General features: G+C 57.4%; 1 long non-coding RNA gene across 1 annotated transcript; it reads right to left on the bottom strand.

Moving 5' to 3' along the window:
• Positions 1–1,022: 1,022 nt before the first annotated feature.
• On the bottom strand, positions 1,023–5,229 carry LOC128832613 (uncharacterized). The gene is made up of 3 exons (XR_008444017.1): positions 5,123–5,229; positions 1,877–2,036; positions 1,023–1,195 (listed from the first exon to the last, which is right to left on the bottom strand). It is a non-coding gene; the product is annotated as an uncharacterized LOC128832613 (long non-coding RNA).
• Between the last annotated feature and the right edge of the window lie 5,712 nt (positions 5,230–10,941).

Below are 10,941 nucleotides of genomic sequence, written 5' to 3'. Positions count from 1 at the left end.
GTGGGGGGAGGAGACCCGGCTGGTGTGTGAACAGACACCCCCACCTCTGGGGTCCCAGATCATGGAGGAGAAAGGTTCCCATTAGGGCTGGTGGATCATCAGGGACAAGACCCTCTGCAGGGGGTCAGGTGCTGGGAAGGGGCAGGACAGTCTCGGTTCCAGCACAGCTGGGGAACGTTCGTACCTTTTCTCCGTCTTGGAGCTGCTCTCGGCTGTTATTGAGAGCAGCCTCCTCTGTGGCCACGTCCACCCATTCCTCCTCCTCGTCCCCTGAGTCCCTGGCGGTCCCTGCACCAGGGAGAGAAGGGGACAGGGTGACGCCTGCTGCCACTCGGGGGAAGGACAGGGGCACGCTGGGGCAATGTGTCCCCTTCCCACCTCCGGGACCCAGGGCAGATTGGGCCCCACACTCCCCCGTCTCAGTGATGCTTTCAGCCCCCAACTCCTTCAGGAGCCCATAGCAAAGAGACCCCCCCATGCTGTCCTGGACTCCCTGGGAGGTGCCTCCCCCCAACTGGAGCACCGAGGACCAAAGTGGCAGCATCTAGTGTCAGTGGGGTTCATGTGGCTCAGGCCAGACCCCTGGGCTGGGGATCCGCCCCCATAGCACTGATCGAGGGCCTGGGCCCAGGGTGTTCACAGCCCCGCCCTCACCTCTCCCTGAGCCCAGCCTGACTCCTCACCTGGAACAAAGCTGCGGCGCCCATCGGCCTCGCTGCTGCCCGAGTCCCAGGCACTGCTGCTGTCCCATGGGGAGCGGGCCGAGCTGCTCGTGGTGGGACAGGGATCCTCCACCTCCTGCCCTGGGGAGGCTGGAAGGTCCTCACTGACCGGGCCGGGCGATGCCTCTTGCTGGGAATCAGGGCTGGGCTCCTGGGGCTGCTGCTGCCCATACAACATGTCCCAGAGTCACTCTGCCTGGCTCCCCTCCTGCGCTGGGTCCTGCCTGCCCAGCGGCAGCCTGGCCCAGCTCCATTTCGACCTGGCCTCTCCCACCTTGGCGCCTGCGCTGGGAGCGGGTTTTCTCCGCCAGAAGACTGGGCACTTCCACCTCCTGGCCTGGCCGGGAGCTCCTTCCCCGCCAGTGGGGACGGAGGGGCCGCTCTGCTCCCGGGGAAGATGGCAGCTGCTTCCCTCAGGCTCTGGGGCCACCTGCAGAGCCTTCTTCCTGAACATCCTCAGGAGCCTGGCCACCCTGGAACCGAGCGGGAAGCGGGCGTGAGTCTGGGGTCAAGGCAGCCTCTCACTAACCAGCCTGTTTGGTCCCTCCCCATCCCTGCCCCAGCCAGAGCAGCTCCTCCTCTCCCCACAGGGGTGCACGTAATGCAATCTACACGCACTGGCAGGAGTTCATTGAATGATCTGCTCCCAGCGTTCCCCCTCGTCACCTCTGGGGCTGCAATGCCCGGGGAGTCTCCTCCTTTTCCATCACTGGGCTCAGTCACTTTGGACAAGCAGCTCCCTCCTGCCGTCCCAGGCCACACTCCCCCCCAGGCTAGAGAAGGAACAGAACCCAGGAGTCTGGACTTCTCCTGGGAAACCATTCCCCAGGTCAAAGTCCCGAGGCAGAGCAAGGCCAGGACCCCCGCCTTTCCCATTGATTTCCATGCTCAGCAGCTCACAGGGTCTGGCCCAGCTCAGAGACGCTCAGCCTGGGGAACGGTCTCCCACAAGGGAAGCGTTGGGAGCCCCATTCCTGGGACCTTTCCAAACACACTGGAGACGGCTCTGGAGAAGCCCCTCCCCGGTCTGAGAGCGAGGGGCTCCTGGGGGCGGTTTGCAAATCCAATCTCCTTTGGGAGAGATTCTTTCCCCCTCTTTCTGCCTCTCCCCAGACAGACAGGGGACGCCAACGGGGAACCCTAATGCCACTCACTTGCTCTGCTGACGGAGCGATGGATGGAGGATGTTCAGTATCGTCCCTCGCCCTCCTCCTCACTCCCCAAAGCCAAGGCAGGCTGGAGAGGGTGGTGGTGACCTGAGGAGTTACCCTGCCCAGCCAGCAGGCAGGGGGATAGCACTGGGCGATCGACTGGCTGTGAAAACAAGAGTCTATCTTATTGCCAAGGGACAGAGAAACTCGGCCAGCAGCAGGGGGTGCAGAACACTGGCCTAATGCGGGGGTGACAGCACCTCCGGGATCCTGACATCCCGGCACTTTACACACCTTCCTGGAGCCTCCCAACCCCCCTGGTCTGTAGGGGCTGCTACCCCAACCCTACTGATGGGAAACAGGCCTGGGGTGGGGAAGCTACTGGCTCAGGGTCACACCAAGTGTCAGAGCCAGGGATGGGACCCAGAAGTCCTTATTTCCAGGCCCCTTCACTAACCACTGCTGCACACTCCCTCCCATAGCTGGCAATTACAACCAGGCCTTCATGTCCGGTCCCCCTGCTTTGAGAGGGAGTGTGCTCCGCTGGAGTGACTGGAGCAGGGAACTGGGAGTCAGGACTCCTGGGTTCCATTGCTGGTTTCCTATTGACCTGTGGGACTTTGGGTAAGTTGCTCCCCGCTCTAGGCTCTGTCCCCAGCAGTCAAATGGGGATTTCATACTTTCCCACTATTGGAAAGTGCTGGGAGAATCCCCCAGCAAAAGCTGCTCTGACAGTGCTAAGCAGCATCTGACCATTAGAGGTCAGAGCGCACTGCCCAGGAGGAGGAGTGTTTGGTTCTGGGCTGTTGGAGTACGGGCTTTCAACCATCTGTGCACACATATTATACTAATTGCATCTAGACCACCTCTCCCTAGTTTGCTTGTGAGAATGTCCTTATTAACACCAAGATGGATCACATCTACTGTTTACCCACCTCCACTAGGCCCGTAACCCTGCCAAAGAAGGAGCTAGGATTGGTTTGGAATGATTTGTTCTTGACAAGTCCATGCTCACTAGTCCTAAGAACCAAATTGTCCTGTAGGTGCTGACAAACTGATTGTTTAATAAGGAGATCCAGTATCTTTCCAGGTATGTTAATGGATGGGAAGACGTTCTTTTTCAGGGATCTCTGACGAGAACTGGGGCACAGCACTTAGTTTGTTGAGGCCATAAAATGGAGACAGGCACCTCTTCTCTTCTCCCAGCACCCCAGATACCTAAAAGGGTGGGACTCACATCCCTCAATGGGCTTTAAAAAAGACAACGGTTACAATGTGGCCCCAACCATTTCTGGTTTCTGCAGACTAGATGTTTTAGCAAAGTTTAGAATTCCTTGGTGCTCAACACCAGGAAACTCCCCTTTCTCCTTTATAAAGGGCTTTAACGCCCCTTATCTCACCCAGGCTCTCGACTGCCCAAAGTTGGAGAATTGTCCCTGTTCCCATTGCAGAGCACTCCCCACGACACACACACAGAGTCCTCCTGGTGGTGGGAGGGGAACGGGGAAAGGACAAAAGAAGTAAGAGATGAAGAGAAAGGAGGGGCGGATGGAGGAAAAGGTAAAAGAAAAAGGACAAACCCTAATGTCCCCAGTGATTCTAAGGGACAAAATCCCAGGTGGGGAATAAAATTCGGCCACCTTAAGCTAGTGTTTTCCATGCCTAAAATTCAGCTGGCGCCAGATGCATCAGACTGAACAGGTTCCAAACCTCTCGGAGGCTCTTACCTTCTAAACAGGGACGTCAGTTTTCTAGTGAAATCAGGAAAAAGAAAGGAGAAAACTCAAAAGAGGTACCTCCTGGTGCTCACGTACGTGAACCCAAATACTCTCTCAGACCTCAAAGAGAGCCCTCGAGAAGGAGACTTGCTGAAGCAAAGCCACAGGGGTCTCTGAGGTTTCCCTGGCCCTGCGCCCCTGTCCTGCCTGGCTGATGTCAGCATCCCTCTGTGAGGTCACCACCTCCCCTGCACCTTTGGCCAATAGGCTGATGTCCTGCAAAAGGCCTTTGTGATGTCACTGCCACACCCACCCCTCCCCTGCAGTGTTAATGTCCTGCCGCAGGCCAGACCCTTTGGAGGTTTGAGCTACTCCCTGTGGATCACCCCGCTCAATGAGTGTTCATTCTAGGAAGCAAGCCGGCTAGACAGTAAAACATCAGAGGCTGCTCCCAATGCTACACTCGGTTTCTCAGAAATGAGTAGACTTTATGGCCGGAAGAGACAGTTAGAGCGTCTAATCTGACCCCTTGCATATCACAGGCCTCCTGTCTACCACAATAGCTACTTTTGGGGCAAACACGTTCCGGAAAGGCATCTAGTCTTTATTAATGACATCAAGAGACGGAGAATCCACCACTTTCCTTGGTAGCTTCTTCCTGTGTTCAATCATCCTCGCTGTTGAATATTTGTGCCTTATTTGTCATAGGAATTTGTCTCTTTTCACCTTCCAGCCATTGGGTCTTGTTCTGCCTTTCTCTGCTAGACTAGAGAGCCCTTTAATACCCAGTATTTTCTCTCCATTAAGGCACTTCAACACTTCAATGAAGTCCCCTTCAATCTTCTTTTGATAAGCTAAACAGGTTAAGCTCTTTCAATAGCTCACTAGAAGGCATTTTTCTCCAGCCCTCAGAACATTTCATGGCTCTTTGCTGCCCCAGCTCCAATTTCTAGGACCATCTTTTTCAAAGGAGGACACCAAGACTGGAGGCAGTATTCCAGTAGCAGTCTCACTGCTGCTGTGTCACCTCCCTATCCTACTCACGGCTCTGCTCCTACGTCTAATGATGGCTTTAGCCCTGTTCACCACAGCATCACACTGGGAGCTCATGTTGAGTGGCTTCTCCACTCTGGCCCCTAAATCCTTTTCAGAGTCACTGCTTTCCTGGATCCACGTCCCCATTCTGGAGGTGTGGCTGGCGTGCCTTGTTGCCACATATAGGACCTTGCATTGGGCTCTGCTCAAACTTGTTTTCTTTGAATGGGTCCAGCTGGCCGAATGAGCCAGATCGCTCTGTATCACTGCCCTCTCCCCATCAGGAATTACCACTCTGCCTGTATTTTGTCACCCCCCAATCTTATCCGCAGTGATTCTATGTTTTCTCTCAATTCATTGATAACAATTATTTTAAAAAATTAGTCCTTGAGAGCTTCTTCAGACCCTTAGTACCCAGGACCTGCTCCCCACATCACAGTGAGAAATGCTGTCCAGCCTTGCTGGTACATAGGGGATAAGCACAGAACAAACGTACCTTTAGGAGCTGTGTTATCCATAGGCTCTGAACAACATGTGGGGGTCAGCAGATTACAAAGGCACGACAGACCTGTAGTGTAGACAGGTCCCAACTGTGTCTCGGTTTCCCACCCTGTAAAATGGGGAGAACAAACAAAACCTTGATTAGCTCCATTTGATAGCTGGGGAAACCGAGGCACCCAGCGGTGCAGAGACTCGCTCATGGTCCCAAAGCCAGGAATAGAAAACAGCAGATCTGATAGCCAGGCCTGGGACCTAACCCTGGTTTTCCTGGCCTTGCTGCTCTAAGTTTAGTCACAGCCTCCATGTCTTTTCCCCCGTGTCCCTTAACCCCACGTCACTGCAGAAGAGAGATTTTCTGGTAGCCAGCTGGCTCTCCTGCATGTGGATGTCGTTCCAAAAGACGTGCTCTGGCTCAGTCCCATGCTATGGTTGGCTGAAGGAACCACTTGGTCACATTCTAGCCCTGAGTTGTACAGGAGGGGCGACTAGATGCACATAATGGTCCTTTCTGACCTGAACCTCTATCAATCGCTACATTTTCTGCTGCTAGGAAGAGAACTCTGGACCTATTTTCTCTCATTCACTTTCAGTCGGAATAATTTCAATCCAGGCCAAAGGATTTCCTCTTCCATTGTGTCTTCAGCACCTTTGGGAGCAACCAGTTACTGTTACCCACAGGTTACCAGTTTCAACCTGTCCCTGGGTGAGATGGCCAGGAAAGGGGTTGGAGCTCAACTGCACCTGGCCCAGGTGATGTAGCTTCCTAGGTCGAAGGGAAGAAGTGTGGGAGTCACGTGACAAGACGCAGCCTGTGACTAGGACCCAGGCCTGCTGAGAGATGGAAGGGCAGCCTGTGCTCAGCCAGGAGAGAGACCCCAAGGGAAGCAGGCATGGGAGGGGCTTGGAGAGTCCTTTAAAGGTCAGGGACAATCTGGGAAGGGGCCAGGCTGAGCACTAAGGACAAGGCCCTAGGAGGAAAAGACAGGGCAGTTTAGGAGATGGGGCAGATATTCCAGTTGGATTGGCTCCCAGGACCAGACACCCAGAGGTGAAGGTGATTGTTGGGGCTTCTGTCCTTCTTCCCCAGTGTAGATTTGATAGTGGAGAAGACTGATGCCGTAAGGGGGAAGTGAGTTACCCCAAGGTCACCCAGTGAGTTTATATCACAAATGCATACTCGGAAGGATCCAATAGAAACATGGATTTTCCAGTCTCTTCTTTCTAGGAGTCCCCAGGGCTAAGGTAAAACCCCTGCGGCCCCTCCCCATTCTGCTCACCTCCAAGATGTGCTGGAGTTTGTCTGTGCTGGGGGGTGCTGTCAGCAGGATCGAGAGCTCGTCATCCATGTTCTCTGAGCAGGCCTTGCTCAGAGCCTGCCAGCGGAGGGAGACCAGGGGTCAGGAGCCTGCATTAGCACCGGTGTGCCATTGACCAGGAGCTGGCTGAGGTAAGCGCCGCCTGGCCGGAGCTCGCACCCAGAAACCCTGCCCCAGGTCGGAACCCCCTCCCACACCCAAATTCCCTCCCAGACCTCACACCCGGCACCCCAACTCCCTGCCCCAGGTCGGAAACCCCTCCTGTACCCTAATCCCTCCCAGACCCCACACCCCCATCCCAATCCCCTACCCCAGCCCTGAGCCCCCTCCCGCACCCAAACTCCCTCCCAGAGTCCGCACCCCAACCCTCTGTTCCAGCCCGGATCCCCCTCTGGCACCCCAACCCCCTAATCTCCAGCCCAATTCGAGAGCTCGCATCCCCACTGGCAGGGCCGGCTTTAGGAAGTGCGGGGCCCGATTCGAACAGTTTCGACGGGGCCCCAACAGGGATGACTAAAAAAAAAAAAAAACCCACGTTAAAAAAAACACGTGGGGCTTGTACTCACCGGGCCGCGCTCCTAGTCTTTGGCGGCGGGTCCTTCACTAGCTCCGGGTCTTTGGCGGCACTGAAGGACCCGCCGCCAAAGACCCGGCGCGAGTGAAGGACCCGCTGCCAAAGACCTGGAGCGCCGCCGGGTGAGTAAAAATTAAAAAGGTGCCTCTAGCCAGGGAAGGGATTCTCTGCCACTTGCCCCCCACTCTGGGTGACCCTGCCACTGGGCAAGGGGCCTTCTTAAGCGCGGGGCCCGATTCGGGGGAATTGGTGGAATTGGCCTAAAGCCGGCCCTGCCCACCGGAGCCCTCACCCCTTCCTGCACTCCAACCCCCAGCTCCAGCCCAGTGAAAGTGAGTGAGGGTGTGAGAGTGAGCGACTGAGAGAGGTGGGCTGGGCTGGAGTGAGTGGGGGTGGGGCCGTAGAGAAGGGCATGAAAGGGGTTGGAACAAGGGCGTTTGGTTTTGTGCAAGTAGAAAGTTGGCAACCCCACTTAAGGACCTTTGAAAAGCAGCCTCCTTAGCACCGTTCCTGATACCAGGGGCCAAGGCGCTCCCGGACATGAGAACCACAATAGGCCAGAGCAAAACGCTGCGTTAGAAATCGGAGCTCAGGCTGCCAAGCGAACGATAGCTGACAGACAGGAGATGTGGGAATTAAGGTTGTGCCTTCAGCCAGCAACTGGTGTTCATCCGTTTGCACCACACACACACCTGTAGGCAGGGCCACTATTTCCTTGTCTGTCTGCCTGTTTAGCATCTCTCGGGCCTTACTGTGCCCATCACCGTGGTGTCTGAGTGGCAAACCAAGGGTTTGACGTGTGCATATGAAACTGCCTGACTGGAAGGACGTGGTTTGGTGTGGATCAGTGACTGCTGGGGCGATTGGTGGCAGAAGGCTCTGAGGGCCTGGCTCATTCCGACCTGGCTCATTCCAATGGCTTCTACAGCTCAGAGCAGCCCAGTCTCCTGCCTGGGTCCGACGCAAACCAGGAAGTACAGGACCACGGTTAATAAGAACAGCTCAAAAGATCATTTTTGCTGACCCAGCCCTGCACAGATTTCCAGCTTAGGTTTGCATTTTCAGCAAAAGTTCTTCTTGATTATTTTCTCCCAACCCCCTTCTGCCTCCATAATAGCCAGCCACCCCGTCAGTCGCATCCTGGGGCGCTCCAGGGACAGCGTGTGTGCGTGTATGTGTACGTCTGTATATATGTGTATGTGTACATGTGCGTATGTATGTTTGTACGTGTATGTGCACATGAGTGTGTGCACATGTGAGTGTGCGTGTGTATGTGTGTACATGTACCCCAGTCAGATGTATACATCTGGATTTCCTTTGAAAGAATTTTCAAATTGAGCTGATCAAGTGCAATGGCAAAGCACCCAATTCCTCTGCCCCCCAACTGCCTTCGCTGCTTTAACGTACAACCTGCTCTGCTGGCACCTCTGACTCCTGAAAGCCCTAACGCTCCCGGGGAGCAGGCCGTACCCTGCCCTGCCCTGGCTGCCCCGGGTGTTACCTCGGAGGGAATCGTTCCAGATTCCAATGAGTGGCAGGTCCAAGGAAGAGCCTTATCTGGGGGGAGGCTGTACCAGACCCGCCCGACCCAGGCAGGCTCCCAGGTATTCTCTGCTCTGGGCTGATAGGGCTTCTTAGCAGTTTCTCTCCAAACAAATTCCAGTTCAAGACACCTGAGAGCTCCACACCAGGGCAGCATCCCCAGAGCGCAGCAGGGCGGGGGTTAGGGGGAGCAGTCGGTAGCAGCACCTGCCCCTCGTACGGCAGGAGCGAGAAGTGCCAGTCTCTCTGAACAGAGCAGCAGTGTTCAGCCTGGGCCAGACGTGCTGCAGTGATGGGTAAGAGCTGGCTCGGAGAGCCAGAGGGTCTGTGGGGCAGCTCTGGGCCCTTCTGCTCCGCACTAGGGCCGGGTGGGCGTGTTCAGCTGGGATTGGAACCCACCAGCACTTGTGGGTATGAATGTGGGGCTGGAACGCAACGTGGGGCTCTCCCACCTCGCCCGGGGGTGACTGGGGGGAAGGGCAGAGAGACACCTGGGCTGAGACTCAGAGGAGCAGAGACCCCAGCTCCAGGGAGACAGTCACTCCTGCCCAGCCGGGTTAAATTGCCCAGCTGTGTGACAGCCCCCCCATCCCCGAGGGGTTCCCCCCCCCCGGTATGTCACAGCAGGGTAATGTGCGTACTGAACGGCAGGGGTTGCCAGAGACTGGCTGGGAGAGGCCTTTGGGGATGGAGGAAGCAGCACTAAGGTACATGCCAACCTCCCTACAGAGGAGGGGCCGTGCCCCGCAGGTGTGGGGCAGGGAGCTGGGACACTGCGCGGTGGGTCATTGCTGGCCCAGGCCCTTCCTAGCTGGAGGCCGAGGCATTTCCTTCAGGTCACCTTCCACTGCAGCTTGGCCACGGGCCCCCATAGCCACTAGCCCAGTCAGGGATCCCAAGTGGGGATTGTCACGGCTGGCTCCTCCCTGCCGCCAGCAGCTCTTCACTGCCAGGGAATTCCTGAAATCCTGTGCGCCCCTCCCCCACCCACCTCCTGGGGCTGTGAGTGCCCCCCCTCCCCCTGGACAGCCCCTCCCCCGAGCTCTGAGTGCCCCTGGCCCGTCCCTCCCGTCAGCCCCCCCCACTTCCTGGGGCTCTGAGTGCCCTCAGCCAGTCCCCCTCCCACACCCCGGGGCTGAGTGACCTTGGCCAACCCCCGTCCCTTCAGGAGGAACTCCCAGTACCCACCCAGGCCCCACACCTCAGGGTTCCCCTCCCTGCGGCTCTGTGGCCATACCCCCACCAGGGCCGGCTTTAGGCCAATTCAACCAATTCCCCTGAATCGGGCCCCAGGCCCAAGCCCCGGTACGGTGTACCGGCAAGAGCCAGTACGCTGTACCAGGGTGGCTCGGCTTCCCCAGGGGGCAATTTAAAGGACCTAGGGCTCCCAGCAGGGGCCGGAGCCTCAGGCCCTTTAAGTTGCCACCAGCCCCGCACTGCTGGAGCCCTGGGGTAGGGCTGCGGGGCTCTGGGGGCTATTTAAAAAGTCCGGGGCTCCCGCTGCCTCTACCAACCCGGCCCTTTAAATAGCCACTGGAGCCCCGCTGCTTCCCCAGAGCTCCCGCGGCTATTTAAAGGGCCGGGGCGGTAGAAGCAGGGGAGCCCTGGGCCCTTTAAATAGCCCCCAGAGCCCTGGGATAGCGGGGGACTCGGGGGCTATTTAAAGCTGCCTCTGCTGCACCCCGTCCCCGCACCAGCGCCGCACCGCCTGCCCTGCCCGCAGCCAGCCCCGTCTCCAGCCAGCCCTGCACCCCCTGTCCGCAGCCAGCCCCTGCTGCACCCCTGCCCTACCCCCAGCCCCGCCACCCCTGTTCTGCCCGCACCATCCCCGCCCCCCTGCCCTGCCTGCAGCCAGCCCTGCACCCCCTGCCCACAGCCAGCCTCTGCCGCACCCCCTGCCCTGTCTCCAGGCAACCCCTGCCGCACCCCCCTGCGGCCCTGCCCAAAGCCAGCCAGCCCCACACACCCCTGTCTCCAGCCAGCCCCGCACCCCTTGCCCTGCCTGCAGCCAGACCCTACCTCCAGTGAGCCCCTGCCCAGCCTCCAGCCAGCCCCATGTCCACTGGTGCCCTGCAGTTCCCAGGGCAGTAACCCTGCACACCTGCTGCAATGAGGGGGGCAGGGAGCAGCTGGGACCCACACATGTGCACACCACTAGGGTGGCCAGACAGCAAGTGTGAAAAATCGGGACAGGGGGTGGGGGATAATAGGATCCTATAAGAAAAAGACCCAAAAATCGGGACTGTCCCTATAAAATCAGGACATCTGGTCACCCTAGCACACCCCCAGGGCGTGGCGGCGACCCAGACACGTGAAACGGAGCTCATTAATAACCGATCAACAGCATATATGATGCAATGTACATAATATATAATTTTATTT

The sequence above is a fragment of the Malaclemys terrapin genome, chromosome 2, assembly GCF_027887155.1.
Source record: "Malaclemys terrapin pileata isolate rMalTer1 chromosome 2, rMalTer1.hap1, whole genome shotgun sequence".
Classification (NCBI taxonomy): Eukaryota; Metazoa; Chordata; order Testudines; family Emydidae; genus Malaclemys; species Malaclemys terrapin.
Note: the sequence above shows the minus strand (reverse complement) of the source record. Positions and strands in the feature narration are given on the sequence as shown.